The sequence below is a fragment of the Pelobates fuscus genome, chromosome 13 (assembly GCF_036172605.1).
Source record: "Pelobates fuscus isolate aPelFus1 chromosome 13, aPelFus1.pri, whole genome shotgun sequence".
NCBI lineage: Eukaryota > Metazoa > Chordata > Amphibia > Anura > Pelobatidae > Pelobates > Pelobates fuscus.
The window spans coordinates 55,970,647-55,992,437 of record NC_086329.1 but is presented as its reverse complement, the minus strand read 5'-3'; positions in this window follow the sequence as shown (position 1 = coordinate 55,992,437).

The window sequence follows — 21,791 nt, the reverse complement described above, 5'->3', positions numbered from 1 at the left end:
GAAGACTAAGGGTGCTTGATAGTCGAAGGCTAAAGGAAAGGAGCCACCCGCGAGAAGTCCTGCAAGTGTGAGTTAACCATACGGGTGCGAGCAGCGGATAGGGTAAGGTCATGGGCAGAGCGGAGAGACCGAGAAGGGGCATACCTGCAGATCAGTGAAGAGATGTAGGAGGGACTAGAATTGGTCAGATTCGGTTGATGATCAACAGTATCATAGGCAGCAGAAGTTTATACTTCGGACATTTCCACTAAGGGGTTTCCACTTTTGTTGCCAACAGTTTAGACATTAGTGGCCGTGTGTTGAGTTATTTTGAGGGGGCAGAAAATTTACACTGTTATACAGGCTGTACACTTACTACATTACATTGTAGCAGAGTGTAATTTCTTCAGTGTTGTCCACATGAAAAGATATAATAAAATATTTACAAAAATGTGAGGGGTGTACTCACTTTTGTGAGATACTGTGTATGTGTGTGTATATATATATATATATATATATATATATGTTGATTTTTGCTATATATATGTGGACCTGCACCCTGCGCTCCTGTTAGCTGCAGTGAGGGCCCACAGCACACTCCAGCTTCCTTTACCAGCAGCTCCTGTGTGTCTAACACTTGTGAGCGCCACGGCCATCAGAGTGTTTCCACAGGTTACCATGGCAACGCTCTGCACTGCATGCACTCTGCACTTTTGTGAGATATTGTATGTGAATAAAACAATTACATACAGGGCTCATAAAACTACACTTTAGCATTACACACAAGACATACATGTCAGAAAATATGCAATGCACAAAGAACGTATAAAATACAGTAAATTTACAGGGTGGTTAAATGATAATTAAATGATAGTGTGCAGGATAGAGTCTTAGTGTGGTCCTCAAGAAGGCTACCTTTGCTTATTGCAGATGATCAACTGATGGAGCACTTACTTTCTTGCAGCAGTGATGGGGCTGGAAAGTTTGGCCGGCAGAGAAAAACTGTTCATTTTACCTGCAGAGAGGAGATAAGTGTAGCGTTTACTCACCTTCCTTGAGCCGCGCAGCCCTCCTCCTGTAGCATGGTCCAAACACTCCATGCGGCCGTGCGGCATACTGTAGCTAATACTCAACTCCCTTGAGCCGCGCAGCCCTCCTTCTGCTGTGTGGTCTGACCGATCTACGCAGCTTCACGGCAGGGCATCTATTTATAAAAAGTAGGTGTGACATCACACCTGTTCTTAAAGTGACCACATCGTCATTGTGATCCTAATCTATGTTGAGTCGCAATGATGACGTGGACCAATCAGAACATAGGTAAGCCTATTAAAGGCTTGATTTAGCTCCCATTCTTTGCCCTATTGTGGTTTCTTGTTTAATGTTTAATATTAAATCATTACAGGATAGGAAAAATATTGTCCATAGACTAACTTGCATTCCGACCTATTGCCACACTTAAAGTCCTAAGCATCCATTTAACATATGTTACATTTAGTACTGGTATGTGAATTTTAATTATTGTCAGATTGTAATTACTATATTCCTTAACACCATGAGATTTACTATTAATTAGATGTAAACGTTTGAGTAACCTCCACTTGCAATGCAAACATGGGCTACCTGTAAAACCTGTATATTTATACCCTCGACAGAAAGCCATGTAGATCCAACAGATAACTCACTTTTAAATAGACTTGTGGATAACAATGATCCCAACGTGTTAGATCTTCACCCCTTCTATGTTTGTTATTTACAAAATTTTCTTTTCATTGGATAATATTCATAGATATTTTGTCACAATCATTTCCTCTTTGTTTTAAGGATTTAACAAGAGATTCTGCTGATGTCATCATCCATGATGAGATCATATCTACCCACGTGTGTGGTTCTAAGAAAAGCTCTCATTATAAACTATTTCCTTCTAATTTCAACATGTTTCATATGTGTTAAGATGTCAAAACACACTGGGAGAAGGAGGAGAACAACTATCAGTGATACTGAGTTGCATTGGTGTTAATGTTGTTTAGACTAGTGAACTAAGAAAATAAGAAAAGTAAAATTTGAGAAATGGGCTTTTCATAGTTTTGATCTTTTAGCTGTTCAGTAGATAGCTTCCAAATTTGGTATCCTTAATGATGATAGTCCCACCTAACGATATCAAGCTAGGGAATTATCTACTAAACAGCTAAAAGATCAAAATGTTGAAAATAGTTTTACTTAATTTTGATCTTTCAGCAATTTAGCAGAGAACTTCCTAAATTGATACTTTGTGACGAACACCTTCATATTTTCTCCATAGGGAAAAAGGGCAACTGAATTTCAGAAATTAATAACATCTTCAGACAAATTTTGATTATTCTGAATCTTTATTTTCCGAATTTTAGACAAAACAAATTTGAAAATCAAAGAATTGAAATTAAACAAAATAGTTTTTTCCCGTGGACATCTCTATAATTGATTTTGTATTTCTGATTATAAATTGGATTTCCAAGTGTTTGTATACATACTTCATATAGTGTGTTACTTGGAATAACTTTTTGCTCTTTTACAATATCACTATATTTACTCTTGTTTCTAATGCTTACATCATTGCTTAATTGCTGTTGAAATATTGATATTAGGATTACCTCAATCTCTGCACATTCTTTCATTACTGGTTAAAACCAGTGGAAATTCTGCATTACGCATTTGATAATTGTATTATTACAGCTGGCTGTATAAGTACAGCTCATGTTATTATGGCTTATTGTATCACAATTTATTGTAACATATATTTAATATTTTTAAGACTTGAATGAATGGTGTTGGGAGAAGTAGGATCTTGATCTTGAGTTGGACTGGTGATGATGATTTTATCTTTGTTATTATAATATGAATTTATACTTGTCTGTATACATGCTTAATGTAGTGTGTTTCTTGATTTAAATTGAAATGCATGTTTGTACTTACACAATATCATTATATGTACCTTTTATTTTCTTATGCTTATACAGTTGTTTAACTGCGGTTTAAACGTTACTCTTCATTATTACCACAACTTCTGCACATTCATTCAATACTGGTCATGGTCAGTTAGAATTCAGACCAAAATAAATGGTCCATTTCGGCCCTATGTGCCTCCTGCCTTACACATTTGATTAAAGGGAGCATATAGTCCTAAAAACAAGAATCATTATGTATAGGTTCCCTTACAGCAAAGTGATAACTTCTTATTCCTTTTGTTTAGTACAAATAATTAAAATACTGATAACTTACCTCATTTCCAGTGCCGGGGACTCCTTCACTGCAGTCTCCAATTCAACCTCCAGTGATGTCAGCATCCAAGCTGACCACCCTCGCTCTCCTCCAATCCATTGCTTCTCATAAGAAAAGCAATAGGTTGCTACTAAGCATGCACAAAAAAATAATGTGTTCCTCCATTCAAATGCTGCTATCAACAGTATTTGATTTCAGAACCAAGTTTCACTCTGTTTTGATGGAAGAAGCTACTATAGTGGCTGCCAGGAAGACATTCACTAGAGGTGCATTTAACCTTAAAAAACTGCAATGTTTTACATCGCAGTGTTAAAGAGTGGGACAGTGGTCCTGTCATCTTAACTGGGACTAATTTCCTCTTCAGCACAGTTTTCTATGCTCCTCTGACTACTGTAAAACAGACACTATAGTCATCAAAACAACTTTAGTTTAATGAAGCAGTTTATATGTATAAATCACGTATCTGAAGTTTCACTGCTCAATTCACTGCCATTTAGGAGTTAGATCACTTTTGTTTATGTTCATGCAGTCCTAGCCACACCTTCGCTGGTTGTGACTGACACAGCCTGCATGAAACCAAAATGGCTTCCTTTTCAATCAAATGTAACTTACTTTTAAAGTTTTTGTCTCCTGCACTGTACATTGAACTTTAATCACATACACACTGGATGATTATGCGGGGTCTAGGAAGCTTTAGCATAGCAGGATCTAAAAAAAATTCTAAATTAAACGCAATTTGCAATAAAGGAAGTATAAACATTAGGGGACTCTTTAAAGCCAGTGTTTGGGAAGGTTGTGCAAGTCATATGCAAGGAGGTGTAACTAGGGCTCCATAAACAAAGTGATTTAACTCCTAAATGGCAGATAATTGAGCAGTGAGACTGCATGAGCTATACACCAAAACTGCTTCACTAAACTAAGGTTGTTTTGGTGACTATAGTTTGCCTTTAATGAAGGAGGCTGACTTATACAAGAAAATGTTACATGTACTTGGGCAGCTGATCTGGGGAATTATACTTCCTCAAATGTGGTTGGAGTTTGAGACATGCAGATTTATGTAAAAATAAGGAAAGCACAGTTAATTTTAAGGTATGCTCCCAGAGAAAGCATCCTAGCAGCATAAACACTACATCAATCTATATTGGTTGTTGTTTGGGATATCCCTTTAACCCCTTAAGGACACGTGACATGTCATGATTCCCTTTTATTCCAGAAGTTTGGTCCTTAAGGGGTTAAAGCTCATAAAAACATGGAACATTAATTATTTGAAATGGTGATGCACATAACATGGTGGCAAAGATAATTGATTTTTTGGTACATCTGATTTCTGTTTTAAAAAAACAAAAAACACAAAAACGTTAAAGTTTTAACTAAGTTAATTACAGCATAAAACATAAAGAAAGTTTTACCTTTTCCCTAATATATTTTGTATTATCTAAGTATTGTTCTTTAATTTCCACTTTGTCCAAAACCTTGTAGGTCATTGAGAATACATTTTATATTACCATTATGTTCATTTCAAGATTAAATAATGTGTTTTATTAAAACAAATTGAAATTCCACTGAGTTTTAAATGCCAACATAAAAATATTTAAAACACTTTGAAAATGGGTTTGCATTAAAAATAAAAATGGACTTACTTTCAGCGTGTACGTCTATTAAATTGGAATGCATCCACATGCTTCTAAAGTCAGTTAAAATACCCACCTGTTTAATGCATATTGACAATAAAAATGCTGAATAAACCGAGGAATCTGTTAATGGAATCAAAATATTTCTAAAGGTTTTGTGTTTTGTTTAATATTCTTAAAATACCGGAAACATCCTTATCTAGAGCGCCTGATAACTATTATCTACTATAAAAAAAAAAAAGGAAATGGAAGAAAAAAACCAAAAAGAAAACATGCATTAAGGTGTAAACCACAAAAATGACATCCCAGTGATTAAATTCAATATTATATATCTACAATAAAAAGGACTGGTGCAATATGGAATTTCAATTCCCTGCACCAGATGGCTTGAATCAATTATCACTTCAAGCTTACGTGCAATAGTTTAACTGGGTTCTCTATCAAATTGATTATTCTGGCCATTCCCTCATGAACAACCCAACAAATTAATTTCACATCTCTCCTCGACCTGTATTGTTCTCAGAATCTGGTGTTTACAATTATAAGGAGGTAGTTTTATAAAACAGCAATACATCACAAAACAAATACACAGACGGGCTGTGTAATAAGCGTTCATATGTGTGTATATATGTGTATTTTTATGCATAGCATGGGGATAATGTGTAGTGCAGTTTGTTTGGGTGGTGAAGGGGTTAAGGGAAGAACTTTAATTTAAGGACAGCGTTGGGAGATACATATTCCTGTATTTTCTGAGATTAGTGGGAGTTACAGACCTGGGCAGCAGCTATATCAGTTTAAAATGAACATGATGGCAGATACTATATGCAAGGGTAATTCTCACTGACCTTGGACAGATAGAAATATGTATGTCGCAGTCTGCCTGAGATTAGGGCCTCAAGACTGCATAGGGGTACATACATTTGTGCTCATTCATTTCAGGGAATAATTGAATACTCTTCAGCATCTGACACCAAGACATTGGCTGTCCATTAAAATAAAGTGGACACACTCATACAGTATCTCACAAAAGTGAGCACACCCCTCACATTTTTGTTAATATTATATCTTTTCATGTGACAACACTGCTGCAATGTAAAGTAGTAAGTGTACAGCCTGTATAACAATGTAAATGTGCTGTCCCCTCAAAATAACTCAACACACAACCATTAATGTCTAGACAAAAGTGTGTGTGTGTGTGTGTGTGTATATGTGTATATGTGTATATGTGTGTGTGTGTATATATATATACAATGTATATAAAAAGGATGCACTCTCCGGTCTTTCAAAGTTATAAAGTTTTTATTCCATCAAATAGTGTGTAGTAAGATAATCGACGTTTCAACCCATTCGGGTCTTCCTCAAGATCAACATACAACCATAAAAATAAGCTTTATATAAGACAAATAAAGTGTACTTACCAGATGTGATTATAGCCCTCCTCCCCTTACTCGAAACCCGGAAGTGTCTGCCGGTCGTCACGTGGTTTGCGTAGTGACGTAACCACATTGGGCATGCGTGATGACGAAAGCGTGGTTACTAAGAAACAAGTGTAAACAATACACGACCGGTATAGTAAAGTTCTGTGTAGAGTGACTAGTAAAATCTGTGTGACTGTCAGGGTGTTGGTGAATATAATATATACCAATCACGAAAGTCATATTGGAGCGCATATGTGGATCATACCATAAGTGAAAAGACAAATGTGCCAAATATGTGAGAACACATTACTTAATATAATATCGGTGAAAAACTGTGAATAGAGGCTGTGAAAGACCGGAGAGTGCATCCTTTTTTATATACTTTTTTGCATATATACTCCGCGTGGGATAGCACCAGGGCATTGCGCTAAATACTACTTCATCAGCAAGGGTGAGTGCCATTGTACATATATATATATATATATATATATATATATATATACAAATCCAGAGAACCCCTGCACTCCAACTTAAATAATAGAAAAAATTACCTGGTGCTCTGGTGGCTAAATAGTATAAGATACAAAATTACCGGCACTCAAGGATTGATAGTACTTCAAATCTTCATTTATTTCGAAGACAAAAATCGACGTTTCAGCTCCTCACAGGAGCTTTCATCAGGACACAAAATATCAAAACACTGAAAACACTCTTATATAGGACAAACAATTACTACTAATGGGTACTTACCACCAGGTGCACTGCATTTGCGCTCGCCGCCGGAACCGCCGAGACCGCCTTCACAGACAACCTTACTTCCGGGTTTACGGTCATGTGACCCCCTAGGACGTGTCGATTAACCAGGCTGTGTGCGTTACTGGGGCAACACCAATGAGCGATCTCAGGTGGTTGCTCCCAAAGTACCAGCGCCGGCGAGGACCAAATTTCTTTGACACTTAATGTTGTCATGGCGACCAGGACGCGTTTCCGGCGAGCGTGCCAAAACGCATAGAATCTAAATGAAAAACCTCCAAGACACCTATCAGCATATAAATGTATATACATATGTAAAAAATGTGTATGAATAGTAGTGAAAAAATGGACAATGTTAATAAACAGTAAAGTGTGCATATAAATCCTTAGAACAGCAAACATAGAACTTGTGTAAAATATCAAAGTGATGTGTCAAGTATGTTGGAGTGATGAGTGAGGGGAGGCCCAAAGGCTGCAGAAATGTGTATAATATGTGTGTGAAAATAATCTTACTCCTGAGTGATGATACTAAATCTAAATATGTGAATAAGATGCATATATAGTGCTCGGTAATTGCGCACCTGGGGTAAGTCCCTTAGATACATACTTGTTACATATAACATTAAATAAGGTTAATATGGAATTAAAAAAATAGTCAGCAGTACTGGAACATAAGAAAAAGACAGAAAGACACAAAAAAATAAAAATAAAAGTCAAAATAAAAATAAACAAATATAAAAATACAAATAAAAATAAAGTAAAAATAAAAATAAAAATAAAAAATAAACAAATAAAAAAATAAAAAATAGTCAAAATTATATAAAAAAATAAAAAAATAAATAATGAAAAATAAAAATAAGAATAAAAATAAAAATAGAAAATATAATGAAAAATAAATAAAAAATAAAAAAATAAAAAAATAAATGAATAATGAAAATTAAATAAAAAATAAATAAAAATAAAAATAAATATAAAAATAAAAATAACCATAAACATGAAAGTAAAGTGAAATGATACAGTAAAAATAAAAAATAATAAATAATAAATAAATAATGAAAAATAAAAATGAGAAGTGAAAAATAAAATACATCAGAATAAGAATAATAAAGTCATGAACAATAATAATAATATGCGAATGGAAAAAATAGCAAAATGGCGGATGTGGAGGTACACAATCCCATGACATGTAAATATTGATAGTGAAGGTCAAGGCTCAGATCCTTATAGGAAAGAAGCAAATGAACATTTCTCATTGAGGCCTCGAGGTGCTAGGGTTCCTAACTGGCAAATCCAGTAGGTCTCTCTTTGTAATAAGAGCCTAGCTCTATCACCCCCAATGGAACATGTTCAATTGCAACGCATCTGAGTGAAGCTAGTTGATGCTTAAGTTCTAGAAAATGTCTGGCCACTGGTTTGTCCGATTTGCCATCACGGTAGGCAAGCCGGATACTAGACCTGTGGCCTCTTATTCTTTCACAGAGTGCGGTTTCTGTTTTACCTATATAGTTGAGCCCACAAGGGCAAGTCAATTTATAGATAACAAACTCAGTTCTGCAATGAATACGTTGTCTGATCTTGTAGGTCTTGCCTGTGAACGGGTGTGTAAAGGTTTTAGAGGGGATGAGGTGGCCACACGTCACGCATCCCAAACACCTTACACACCCCACATTGATGTTTTCCTTCTTGACTGGTTTGTAACAATGTTGTGGGTCCGTCTTTACCAGTAAGTCCCTCAGATTTTTATTCCGACGATAACACATCATGGGTTTCTGACGAAATATTTCTGGAAGGGAAGGGTCCACTTCCAATGTGTGCCAGTTGCTGCGGATTGTTGCAGCTAAGTCACCACTGGCGGTGTTGAATTGCATAGGGAAAATACATCTTTTGTCTGTTGTCTTCTGACTTGTAGAAGAAGGGTTCAAGAAACTCGACTTGGCTCGATCCAGAGCTTTATTAAGGATCAACCGTGGGTATCCTCTCAGCTGAAACTTCTCATACATCAACTTTGTTTGTTGCTCCCGTAGATGTTCAAGAGAATTGTTGCGTAGAACTCGCAAGAATTGTGAATAGGGGAGAGATTGTTTAAGGTGTTTTGGATGGAAGCTCTCGTAGTGTAAGAGCGTGTTCCGATCCGTAGGCTTTGTGAAAAGTGTGTATTCCAACTGCCTGTTGATGATCATCAATTCGATATCAAGAAATTGAACACTGTACTCATCTATAGTAGAGGTTAGTTTGACTGGTGTCGATAGCTCATTCAGGGCTTGTACAAATTTTACCGCTTCTTCTTTAGTACCGTTCCACAATATTAAAATATCATCGATGAATCTGAAATAACAGCCGATCTGATGTGGAAAGCGCTGTAGTATGTGAGTGGTCTCAAACTCATACATGAAAGCGTTGGCATACATGGGGGCCATTGCAGCCCCCATTGAAGTGCCCGCTATCTGTAGGTACCAACTATTTTCAAAACGAAAATAATTGTTTTGCAATGTGATGTCCAACAAATCCAAAACAAATTCTATCGGGGGTCCGTGATATTGTGGTGATTGAGAAAGAAGGTTTCGCATGGCTTGTATGCCTGCTTCATGAGGGATAATTGTGTACAAGCTTCCGACATCTAGAGTCATAAGTATACCATGAAAAGTTATTTAATGTTATATGTAACAAGTATGTATCTAAGGGACTTACCCCAGGTGCGCAATTACCGAGCACTATATATGCATCTTATTCACATATTTAGATTTAGTATCATCACTCAGGAGTAAGATTATTTTCACACACATATTATACACATTTCTGCAGCCTTTGGGCCTCCCCTCACTCATCACTCCAACATACTTGACACATCACTTTGATATTTTACACAAGTTCTATGTTTGCTGTTCTAAGGATTTATATGCACACTTTACTGTTTATTAACATTGTCCATTTTTTCACTACTATTCATACACATTTTTTACATATGTATATACATTTATATGCTGATAGGTGTCTTGGAGGTTTTTCATTTAGATTCTATGCGTGTTGGCACGCTCGCCGGAAACGCGTCCTGGTCGCCATGACAACATTAAGTGTCATAAAGAAATTTGGTCCTCGCCGGCGCTGGTACTTTGGGAGCAACCACCTGAGATCGCTCATTGGTGTTGCCCCAGTAACGCACACAGCCTGGTTAATCGACACGTCCTAGGGGGTCACATGACCGTAAACCCGGAAGTAAGGTTGTCTGTGAAGGCGGTCTCGGCGGTTCCGGCGGCGAGCGCAAATGCAGTGCACCTGGTGGTAAGTACCCATTAGTAGTAATTGTTTGTCCTATATAAGAGTGTTTTCAGTGTTTTGATATTTTGTGTCCTGATGAAAGCTCCTGTGAGGAGCTGAAACGTTGATTTTTGTCTTCGAAATAAATGAAGATTTGAAGTACTATCAATCCTTGAGTGCCGGTAATTTTGTATCTTATATATATATATATATATATATCATCTGTCCAGAAAGTATCCAGCCATGTAGTATGAAAAATAGCAACATTTATTGAGAAAGGTACAATATAAAAGAAACATTGTATTGTACATAGGACATCTTGGGACCTCACACAGTTCTTCCACATCTCTTCCACTGCTGCCCCGTTATATTTACCTGAATAAAGAAAAAGATAATGGAGGACCATCCACACTGTTCTGTGAGTTTTGTATGCAAATAAACATAATTTGTTTGTACTTGTCTTCCTGTCCAAACAAGCCAACCTTCTCCTGCCATAATACATTTGGTGGCTGACGCCTAATGCTAACATGCACCTACATGCTAAAAACTGTCACATGCTGCCAAAGTGATTTAGGTCCAGGGCAGATGAACATTCTCCTGCCTTGTCAACTCCCAGCTGTCATATACTAGAAGGAGATTTGTAGTGGTGAGCAATTTTTAGACCTAGCAAGTAGCTTAGGACCTGACATTTATATTTGCTAACAAAGTGAAACAAGCATTCAAAATTCTTCAAAATTTGTGGACCATGTACTTTGGCAAAAAGACAAGAATCAAAGTTTAAAGGGAAACTATAGTGCCAAGAAAACAAAATGGTTTTCCTGGCACTATAGTTCCCTATAGAGCCCGCCTCTGTCGCAACCCCCCAATCTCATTCTGTCATTAACCTGATTCCAGCAAGTCCTTTGGTGCTAGTTCAGGTTTATTAAAAACTGCAATAATTACCTTTGCAAGGTTAAGGGACTTGGGACACTGCAGCCAGACTACTTCAATTAGCTGAAGTGGTCTGGGTGGCTACAGTGTCCGTTTATGAGATGCACAGAAATATAATTCCATTCATGCTGAGACATAAAATAAATTACATGTACATAAAATAAATTACATTTTATTACTATTTGTCAATACGCTGGATATAATTTTTATCTACTGAGAAAAACAGAAAGCAAAAAAAAATGTTTTGAGCTTATACCAGATCGTGTACCAGTAACAGGTGTAAGACAGATTGAAGAATATGCAGCACCGGCATATGATGATTGAAGTTACTGAAGGTGAAATGAAGTGCAATCGAGGAATCTCATGAGCGTTGCACACAGATCCTTTGTCTCTGAGTATGTCAGAAATGACAACTATACCCCCTGTGGATTCAAAAGCTTCAGTGCAATATGGCATGCCATATATTTGCTTGTTTTTTTGTTTTTGTTTTGTTTTTTTAACCTTTAAATATAGTCGCTCCGAAAACCCAAATAACAGATTTTACAAATTTATCAGAAGACATTGCAACAGTGTTTGTCGCAATGATACAAATGCACAAATTTCTTGTGGGATTTAACAAAGTGAAGAGAGGGTTGAGTTTTAAGTGTTTTGATGCAAGGAAAATTTTGGCTAACATCAGGATTTTTTTTTTTTTTTATACCTAGTTTGTAAAATTCCCTAAACAGGGGCCTTCTCATCTTTTATTTCTAATACATAATATTTGCTTGATTTGATGGTACACCCATTGGTACACCCACACTCTGACATTTTAACACCAGTGTAATAATAACAATAATAGAGCTCAGAATTTCCACCATCCATTATTGAGTGATAATTCAGTCCTAGCAAGTAGAAATTCACTTTGGTGATTATGCCATGGACCTTCCAGGCTTACAGTGGCCATAACGTTTAGGCTTGAATTGAGATTTCGAGCCCTGATAATAATAGATAGAATAGACTTACAACAGACGTTGAAGACACTCATATGCAGGAGAATTTAATAACCAATGATTTCAAATAGGAGATGGGAAGACTGGCCCAAAGATTGGCTTTTAACACCCATCAAAATCGTATTTCAATGTTTCCATGACCTGCTGTGAATATGGTTTTGAAAGATTGCAGGCAAATTCTGCATTAACGTAAATTATTCCTGCACTAATGTGCTAATATTTGAAAGAAACTCTGTGTCTTCATTTAAAATTAATAAATATACAACTTGTGGAATATAGAATGATACAACCTCAAATTCCTAGAAGAAACTCTCCTAGATTATAAACTATTAGCAAACATATTGCTAATATTAGTACGTTTTCTGTCACATATTTCCTCACAGTGGCATACTGTGGTCCACCGATGATTAACCTGTAACATCACCTTTGTAGTTTTATTGTTGACATGTCTGTGCGGACTGCAGCATGTATGTATGGAACACTGGGTTTCCATCAGTAACACAGATTTTATGAATTTTATATTCTAAACAGCTACATCAATGTGACTCTACAAGTCTCAATGTCATGGGATCCCCCCTGACTCTGACTTTCAGTCTAGAACCAGAAAATTACTTGGACCTGAAGCTCGCTGGATCCATACTCTGGATAATATGGGCACCAAAGAGTCTAAATAAAACCATTGATTTATTAAATATTTGATTACATAAAAAATTTGAGTTATATATGAAAATATTATGGGTATTACTGTTCAGTTGAGCACCAGGGTTTGTGCGGCCACATACCGGAACCCTGATGCAGCATAAGCGGATGCCAGGAGAAGATAAGTATCCAGTACTAGAAACAAGGCAAGACTAGAACAGGCACCAAACAAGAAAACAAGACAAGACTAATCCAGAACCTGAGCAGGACAGAAAGCAGAACCCAGCTCACGTACACAATACATGAGTGAAACATGAACAGGACATGGACAGGGCAGGAGAAGATAGGACTGTACATGAACTGGGAATACAAGACAAAATAAAACAATACAAGAGATACAAGGCAAAACAAGGATAAATAACTAAGTACTATATATGTAATAAACATTGGAGATTTAGACATGCATAAATGATGTAAGACATGCAAGATGTATGCAGCTCACCACTGCACCAAAGTACTCCTAACTGCCTAGATATGCATGACTAAAGAAACAACAATAAAATATACGCAGTGCTTACCTGCAAAAGAAGGCGCAGAGGAATTGAGACAACTGCTTGCAGGAACAAACTGAAACAAAAAAAGATTAATGGCAAAGGAATGGGTGTGGTAACAAAAACAAACATTTAACCCTTTAAGGACACATGATATGTGTGACATGTCATGATTCCCTTTTATTCCAGAAGTTTGGTCCTTAAGGGGTTAAAGGAATCCAGGAGACTGGGAATTCCAGGAATGTATTAAAGGAATGAAACCAGAAAACCCAGCATAAAGAAAACCAGACATAGAATAGAAAACTAGAAAAAACAAGAAAAAAACTGAACAAGAATTGTAAAAAGAGTACTGGATAACAAAAGCTAAAGCCAGAAATATCCACAGAATGGAACAGGACGTGACACCCCCTCCCCCTTTTCCCCCACCTATTGCTAAATATTAATTGTGTCTTCATCATTATTCATTATTTATAATGTTTATATTTTTATGAATTATTATTTTGCACATTTTTTTTAAATGGAGGAATGCATTTTTACATATATTTCCCTTGAATATAATATATAGAATGTATTATTATTATTATAAATATAATTTTTTACCTATTATCGATAGGGTTAACTTTCTTAACCCATTAAGGACCGGCCTGTTTTTGCGATGTTTGTACGTTAAGGACCAGAGCAGTTTTAACACTTTTGTGGTGTTTGTGTTTAGCTGTAATTTTCCGCTCTCTCATTTACGGTTCCCATACAAGTTATATATTGTTTTTTTCACGACGAGAAGGGCTTTCTTTACATACCATTATTTATATTATGTCATATATTGTATTAAAAAATAAATAAAAAAATATGGTGAAAAATTAAAAAAAAAAAACATGTTTTTGGACTTTTACTTGAAAAATCTTTTACTTATCTACAAAAGCTAATGAAAAAAACTGCTAAATTGATTCAAAATTTTGTCCCGAGTTTAAAAACACCCAGTGTTTACTTGCTTTATTGCTTTTTTTTTGCAAGTTATAGGCCTATAAATACAAGTAGGAAATTGCTGTTTCAATACAGGTATATATATATTTTAAATGTATCAATAGTGACATTGTAACACCGTTATCTGTCATAAATGCCCGAAACACACCTAACATGTACATATTTTTTTAAAGTAGACAACCCAGGGTATTCAAAATGGGGTATGTCCAGTCTTTTTTAGTAGCCACCTAGTCACAAACACTGGCCAAATTTAGTATTTATATTTGTTTGTGTGTTAGAAATGCAAAAAACGCTAACTTTGGCCAGTGTTTGTGACTAGGTGGCTACTAAAAAAGGCTGAACATACCCCATTTGCAATACCTTGGGTTGTCTTCTTTTGCAAATGGTATGCCATCATGGGGCTAGTTCTCATTCCTTGGCTACCATACGCTCTCAAAGGCAACCTAACCAATCTGACAAATTTCAATAAAAAAAAAAGTAAAATCAAGCCTTATATTTGACCGTGTAACTTTCACAAACACTATAAAACATCTACATGTGGGGTACTGTTATACTCAGGAGACTTCGCTGAACACAAATATGAGTGTATCAGAACAGTAAAATATATCACAGCAATAATATCCTCAGTTAAAGAGCTGTTTGTGTGTGAAAAATGCAAAAAACTTCACTTTCACTGACAATATCATCGCTGTGATATGTTTTACTGTTTTGAAACACTAATATTTGTGTTCAGCGAAGTCTCCCGAGTAAAACAGTACCCCCATGTACAGGATTTAGGGTGTCATAGAAAGTTACAGGGTTAAACACAGTGCTAGCAAATTCAATTATCTGGACTTTCGGCCTGGGTTGGCAGGCAGGTCCCTCGAATTGCAATCATTAAAATTACTTAATTAGGTAAAAATATTACATAAATATGCACGTATAATTTTAATATATATACATATTTATATATTTGACGTCTACGTGTATATTTATGAAATTATTTATGTAATTATGTATGTGGACATATGTATATTTCGTATTATTTTTATTTATTTATTTATACATAGATATATATATCATTACATTCTAAGTGTATTTTGATATAAATATATATATATATATCAATATCAAAATACTGTTAGAATAAATTGCATATATATATATATATAAATTTTTTTAATTATTAAAAATTATTTTTATTTTTTGTTATTTATTTTTATTAACATATTATTTGTATTTTATAATAATATATATATACCATATATATAGTTATTATATATATTGTATATATTCGTGTGTAATTTAAATAAAAGTGTATTTTTATATTAATATACGTATATATAAATATAAAAATACACTTAGTATGACATTATATATATGATATATATACATATATTATATATAGGTATATATAGATATAATACATGTGTGTGTATATATATATATATATATATATTATATATTTTTTTACACTGATTGTTTTTTTTTTTTTAACTTTATTTTATGATTTTACACTTGCAGGGAGACTGCCTGTCAGCACAGACAGTCCCCCTGCAGGCAGACACATGGACACCTATTGCGGTCATGTGATCGAGTGATCACATGGCCGTGGGGTCCTGATCTGCCGAGGGGGGACTGCCCGGGCAGACAGGCAGTCCCCCTGGACCGGGAGGAGAGCTGATCGCCGCCGTGGGACCGACGGCGATCAGGTAAGTTGCCCAAAACCGTTATGACGGTTCAGGACCGTCAGCGGTCCAAACGCACGTTTTACCGCTGGCGGTCCTGAACCGTCAGCGGTCCTTAAGGGGTTAAGGGTGTTTTTGATACATATAATTAAAACAACAATAAATAAAAACCGGTAACCAACCTCATGCTGATGATTTGCATTAAGAATGAAACAACTGTCCATGCATGGTTCACTGGCTTTGCATTTTTTCCTAAGTTGTGTATTCAAAGCTGTTGTATACAGCAAACACAGACTAAAAGGAATACATGTTTAATATGGAATGTGAAAAATGTGATTCTTTGTTAAACGAATTTGCATATGCCCACCCAGAATCCTTTGCGGTAGTAATATCACTGCAAATTTGTGATTTCTGTGGAAAAAGCAAGTCTTATGGCATGACTGGTGTGCAGATTTTTGTTTAAAATTATATTAAATATATATATGTATGTATATATAGGATAGTGCTGTGTCCTCTGCCATATACTTGTCTTGTAAAAGTCCAAGTTAGATGAAACACTTAGACTCTAGTATTCTGGAGCACACCTTCTTTCATGTGTTGACCGCAGATCTCCCTGCACATACTGCAGCTAATGTCTTTATTGTGTGTTTAATACCAGAGAGAAATGAATACAACAATGATTACTGCAATTATCTTACCAGAGATTTGGCTATTTGATGCTATTGGCAAAATTATATATTACTGTATTTTTCCGTGTATAAGACGCCCCCATGTATAAGACAACCCCTATTTTTTGAGCCCAAACGCGTAGGGCGGAGAGACTCATTCAGCACTTCAATTTGTTTCACTAGTTTTTATTTTTACATTCTGTTTATTGTATATGTGTTTTATTTGGCTACTTCACAATCTTTTACAGACCCTAAGGGATTCCCTCCAAGTCTGTGGTCCAGAAGGATAGACATTGTGATATGCTGGATTTATACATAAATTCTGTGAGTGGAATCTAAATAAATCTTTAAGAAGTTATTTTATTAGTGCACTATGTTTGTGTCTCTCTCTTAAACCATTTTTAAGGACAAGAGAGAAGAGGATCAAGCTCCTTTCATCTTTTAATTATCTATATTTCTGCAATCAATGACCTTCTTGTGAGTGCATTTTAGCCTCTAGCGCTATCCTGGTGTTTTTTTTATATACTGCACCATTATTTGTTATTTTTATTCTCATTTTTAGATTGTATTTTCTGTATTTCTACTTAAAGAAGACCCAAGGGAGCTTCTTACAATCTATTGTATTATAAGGGTAAATTATATTTTATATACTCTTTTACCAACTTTTGGTGTTTTTTTATATATATTGGTGTTTATATATATATATATATATATATATATATATATATATATATATATTTGTGTGAAGGGCTCATGATGGCAAAGAGAAATAAGACCTAATAAGTGTAGGATGGTATAAAAGTAGCAAGTCGGTTGTGGTGTGCCGAAACCGACGATGAGGTAGGCCTGAAAATAAAGAGGGCCTACCAAGAAGAAATGTAAGAAAAAGGAGTTGATAAAGAGGTGTGGGTGGGAGGGTGATGCAACGCTGACCTCGAAGGTATGGAGCCAGGTAAGGGGTGTCCCTTAAGTAGGGAAGGGGTGTGTCATACGCCCCTCCCACAAACACAGGCCAAAAGGCCTTACTACTTGTGTGAAGGGCTCATGATGGCAAAGAGAAATAAGACCTAATAAGTGTAGGATGGTATAAAAGTAGCAAGTCGGTTGTGGTGTGCCGAAACCGACGATGAGGTAGGCCTGAAAATAAAGAGGGCAAAAATAGAAGTTTCAACATTTTAATACAAACTACCAATATACAACTTAACAAGACATGTTCTGAAAAGCATTCCTTACTTCTTGTACAGGGTTAGGAATGTACCGTGTGTAAGCGGATGATTTCCAGCGCCCCAGTGTCTTGATAACATGAACCGGTATGTTAACACTGGAGGCTGTGGAGGCCGCTCCTATGCGGAAGGAGTGGCCTGAATAGTTAGCTGGCTTGAGTCCCAGCTGTGTTAGTAATGACCTAACGTGGGTCATGAAGTTGGTAGTAGTGAGAACTGAACCTCGTAGAACAAAAAGTGGTTGTGATGGTGGTGCCTTGAGACTCTCTGTATAAGAGTCCAGTATTTGGACGGGGCACCAACTGTTGTGAGTCGGATAGTATTTAACCTCTACGGGTGGAGCGTGTTGACTGTTTTTTGAATGAGGTAGTGTCAGGATATAATAGTCCATGTGTTTGGTTAAGTGCGAATGAAGCAGTAGGTGAGTGGATTGTGTTGTATTGATGGCGGTAAACTCTCTAGGTCTCAGAAACCCATAAAAAGCCACATAAATAGCTGTTTTGATGACTAGTGTTGTGTTGAAGGAGAAGGGTTTTAGATCTAGTAGTTGTGATAATTTCTTAAGGATATGAAAATCTATAGGAAGCCTCTGTGCTGTATGCGGGGGTTCGGATCTTTGTATACCCCTAAGGATGTTCTTGATTTGGTATGATGACATGAAACTTGAGTTGTTGGGTTGTAAGGTCAGCATGTGATGTTGGATGCCTGTAAGATATAGTTTGATTGTGTTGTAAGAAAGTTTGAGTTTGAGGTGGCAAAAAGAGGCAAAACCTAAAAAAGATGCCATGATGAATGGTTGTAATATGTTGTGTTCCAACAGGAATCTTTTGAATAAACTGAAAGCTCTGTTGTAGGTTTTCCTGGTATTTGTAGATAGAGCTAGTTGGGACAAAGTTCTGCAATGTTGCATGATAACGTCTAGTCCATTGTTAGCTGATGGAACAGTGGAGTGGCCGTGGCTGTGAGCGCGGCTGATGGGAGAAGTTGATGAAAGGCCTGGAATTTAAAACGAGACAAATTATCAGCTGCCTCGTTACAAATACCTGGAATATGAACACAGTGCAAGAAAAAATTATGACATGCTGCCAACCAAGTGAGTTTCCTCAAAAATCTCATGATAGTAAGGGAGTTGGAGCGACCTTTGTTGATAATGGAACAGGTTGCTTGGTTGTCTGAGTAACACCTGACTGATGAACCTGTCCATAGATGTCCCCATGCCACGGCAGCCGCCACGATGGGATATATCTCGAAAAGAGCTGAGGTAGAGAAAAAACACTCCAGGTCCTGCACCTCTGAAGGCCAGCTACCCCAAAGCCATTCGTTCTCAAAAATTGCTGCAAAACCTGTGGTAGACGCCGCGTCTGTCCAAACAGTAGGAGAAGTGTCAGACAATTGAGGGAGGAACATGCTTTTCCCGTTCCAGGAGTTTAAAAAGTTCCTCCACATGAGAAGGTCTGCCGTGGCTTGGGTATCTAGGGTCAATCTGTGTGCATCATGTAGAAACCGTGGGAACATGCTGAGGAGACGTGATATGAAAGCACGGCCTTGAGGTATAATACGCATGGCAAAATTGAGTGACCCCAGTAAAGATTGTAATTCTTTGCGATTGCAAGTGCGTAGTTGTATATAGAGGTTGATGTTTGTCAGAATGTTTTCTACCTTGGTGCGTGGTAGGCTAGCTTGCATGTTGGCTGAGTCTAGCATGATGCCCAGGAAAGTGATGATGGTATCTGGGCCTTCGGTCTTGGTAGGGGAGACTGGGACCCCCAACTGGTTGAATAGGCTGACAGTCTCTTTCAGGCTAGTGGGAGGGGAAGAATTCTCCTCGACCATTAAGAAATCGTCCAGATAATGTATGACTGTAGGGCATCTGGATATATTGAGTAGTAACCAGCATAGGATTTCGGCAAATGTGTCAAATATGGCTGGACTACTTTTAGAACCAAAAGTTAGTCGTGAGAAAAAGTAGTAGTTCCCTTCCCACTTGATGCCATGTAGGTGCCACAGTGTGGGGTGGATTGGTAGTAGTTTGAATGCATTTGTTATGTCGGTCTTACTGAGCCATGCACCGACTCCTGCCTGTAAGATAGCCGTAATGGCGTGGTCTATAGTGGAATATTGCAGGGAGAATTCCTCCGATGGTATTAAGGAGTTGAGGCTGGGAGTGGTAGAGGTGTGTGGTGCCGACAAATCGATAATAAGTCTCTGCTTGTTGGAAGATTTTCCTGTGACAACCCCGATAGGGTTTGTCCTCCATGTAGTGAAAGGAGGGGATTGAAAAGGTCCCAATAAAAAACCTTCTGACACTTCTTTAGCTATGAGTGTGTCAACTGCTGTAGGGTTGTGTTGGGCGGATTGTAGATTTGGACATTCCAGGATTCCTGAAGGCATATGTATGATACCTGTGTGGAATCCTTCTGATAGACCAGAGATTATGAAATCTACTAAATGTGTAGATGGATGCTGTGACAGAAATGTCGCAAGTAGGGATATGTTGATAGACGTTAGGTACTGTTTGGGATACATTTTATCGGGACACATGATTTTTGCATGTGCCCTGAAACATTTTGAGCATATATGCAACAAACGACAACCGCTGTAATTACATGTACCAACATTAAAGTTATTACATATCTGGGATTTGCCCAGAAACTTGATAAGTCTACCCAGTTTGTCTTTAGCTATTTTCTCCGTAGGACCAGCGGAGCTAGGTCCTTGCACGTGGGTATGCTCGTTAGCAGTGGTGGGACAAAAATTTGCCGAATGAGACATGGAGGAGCAGTATGCACAAGCCGGTGTCCTTAGCCCTGCAAAGTGTCTGCAGAAAATCACTGTGTCTATCTTACTCCAGTTGGACCTTGTCCCGTACTGTGAGAAGGCGCCTGACACTTTTGCAGAAAAAGATCTATGGTAATCGTAGAATGCCGATCCACCATATTTATTGCCCAGGTCCACCAGCTTGTGCATATACATGTCAAATTCCTCACGCCTGTGTGGGTAAACGGCACATATGACATCCCGGTAGATGCCAAAAGCCAACACAAATTCCGGGATGGTGAGTTTCCTGTTTAGGCGTGCATCCCTGGACTTTACCACCACAGAAATATCCTCATACGCATAAGTTTTATGCTCCACCACATCCTGGGAGGCAATTAGTAGTGCAGCTAAGTTGACATCTTTACCTTCCAGGATGTCTTTCTTAAGGTGCTCAGGTATCATATGGGCAGGGTTAACCTCCTGCTCGTCAGAGGTGGTGGCTGGAGAAACTAGTGGCAACTCGACCAGTGGCGGAGGGGTCACAGTGACTGACCCAGCCAAGGTAAGGGCTGTGGTGACCGATTCCAGTTTCTCCAGCCTGGAGTTTACCTTGCCCATGGATGACATGAGGGATGTAAGCATGCCATGTATATCTGTCGGGTTAGACTGGCTAGTCCCTTCCCCTGCATCAGAGTTATCAGTTGAGGTGTGCAACAGTTTGTATAGTTCCGCTTTCCTGGCAGTCGCGGGGAAAGGAATGTGTCGTCTCCTGAGTTCGTTAGTTATGCGAGGGATTGTCCAGGACCTGAATGATGCAGGACTAGCCATGTCTTCTTCCGGTGGTGGGGAGTTTGGTCTAGCCGGAGTGCTCGGGATGGAGAAATCCTCTACCCCTTCTTGAGACATACTAGATGAGAAAATATACCGTTAGTGTTGAAACCCAGGGGATGTACTGGCGGGCTAATTATGCCGTGTGAGGCGAAAAAATTAATCTTGTCCTTTGGTGACAGGTGAGGCCCTGCTATTTGCCAAGTGGCTATGAGAGGCTCTATCTATGCGTTGGCGCGAGGGAATATTGAGGCCACCCATGTAGTG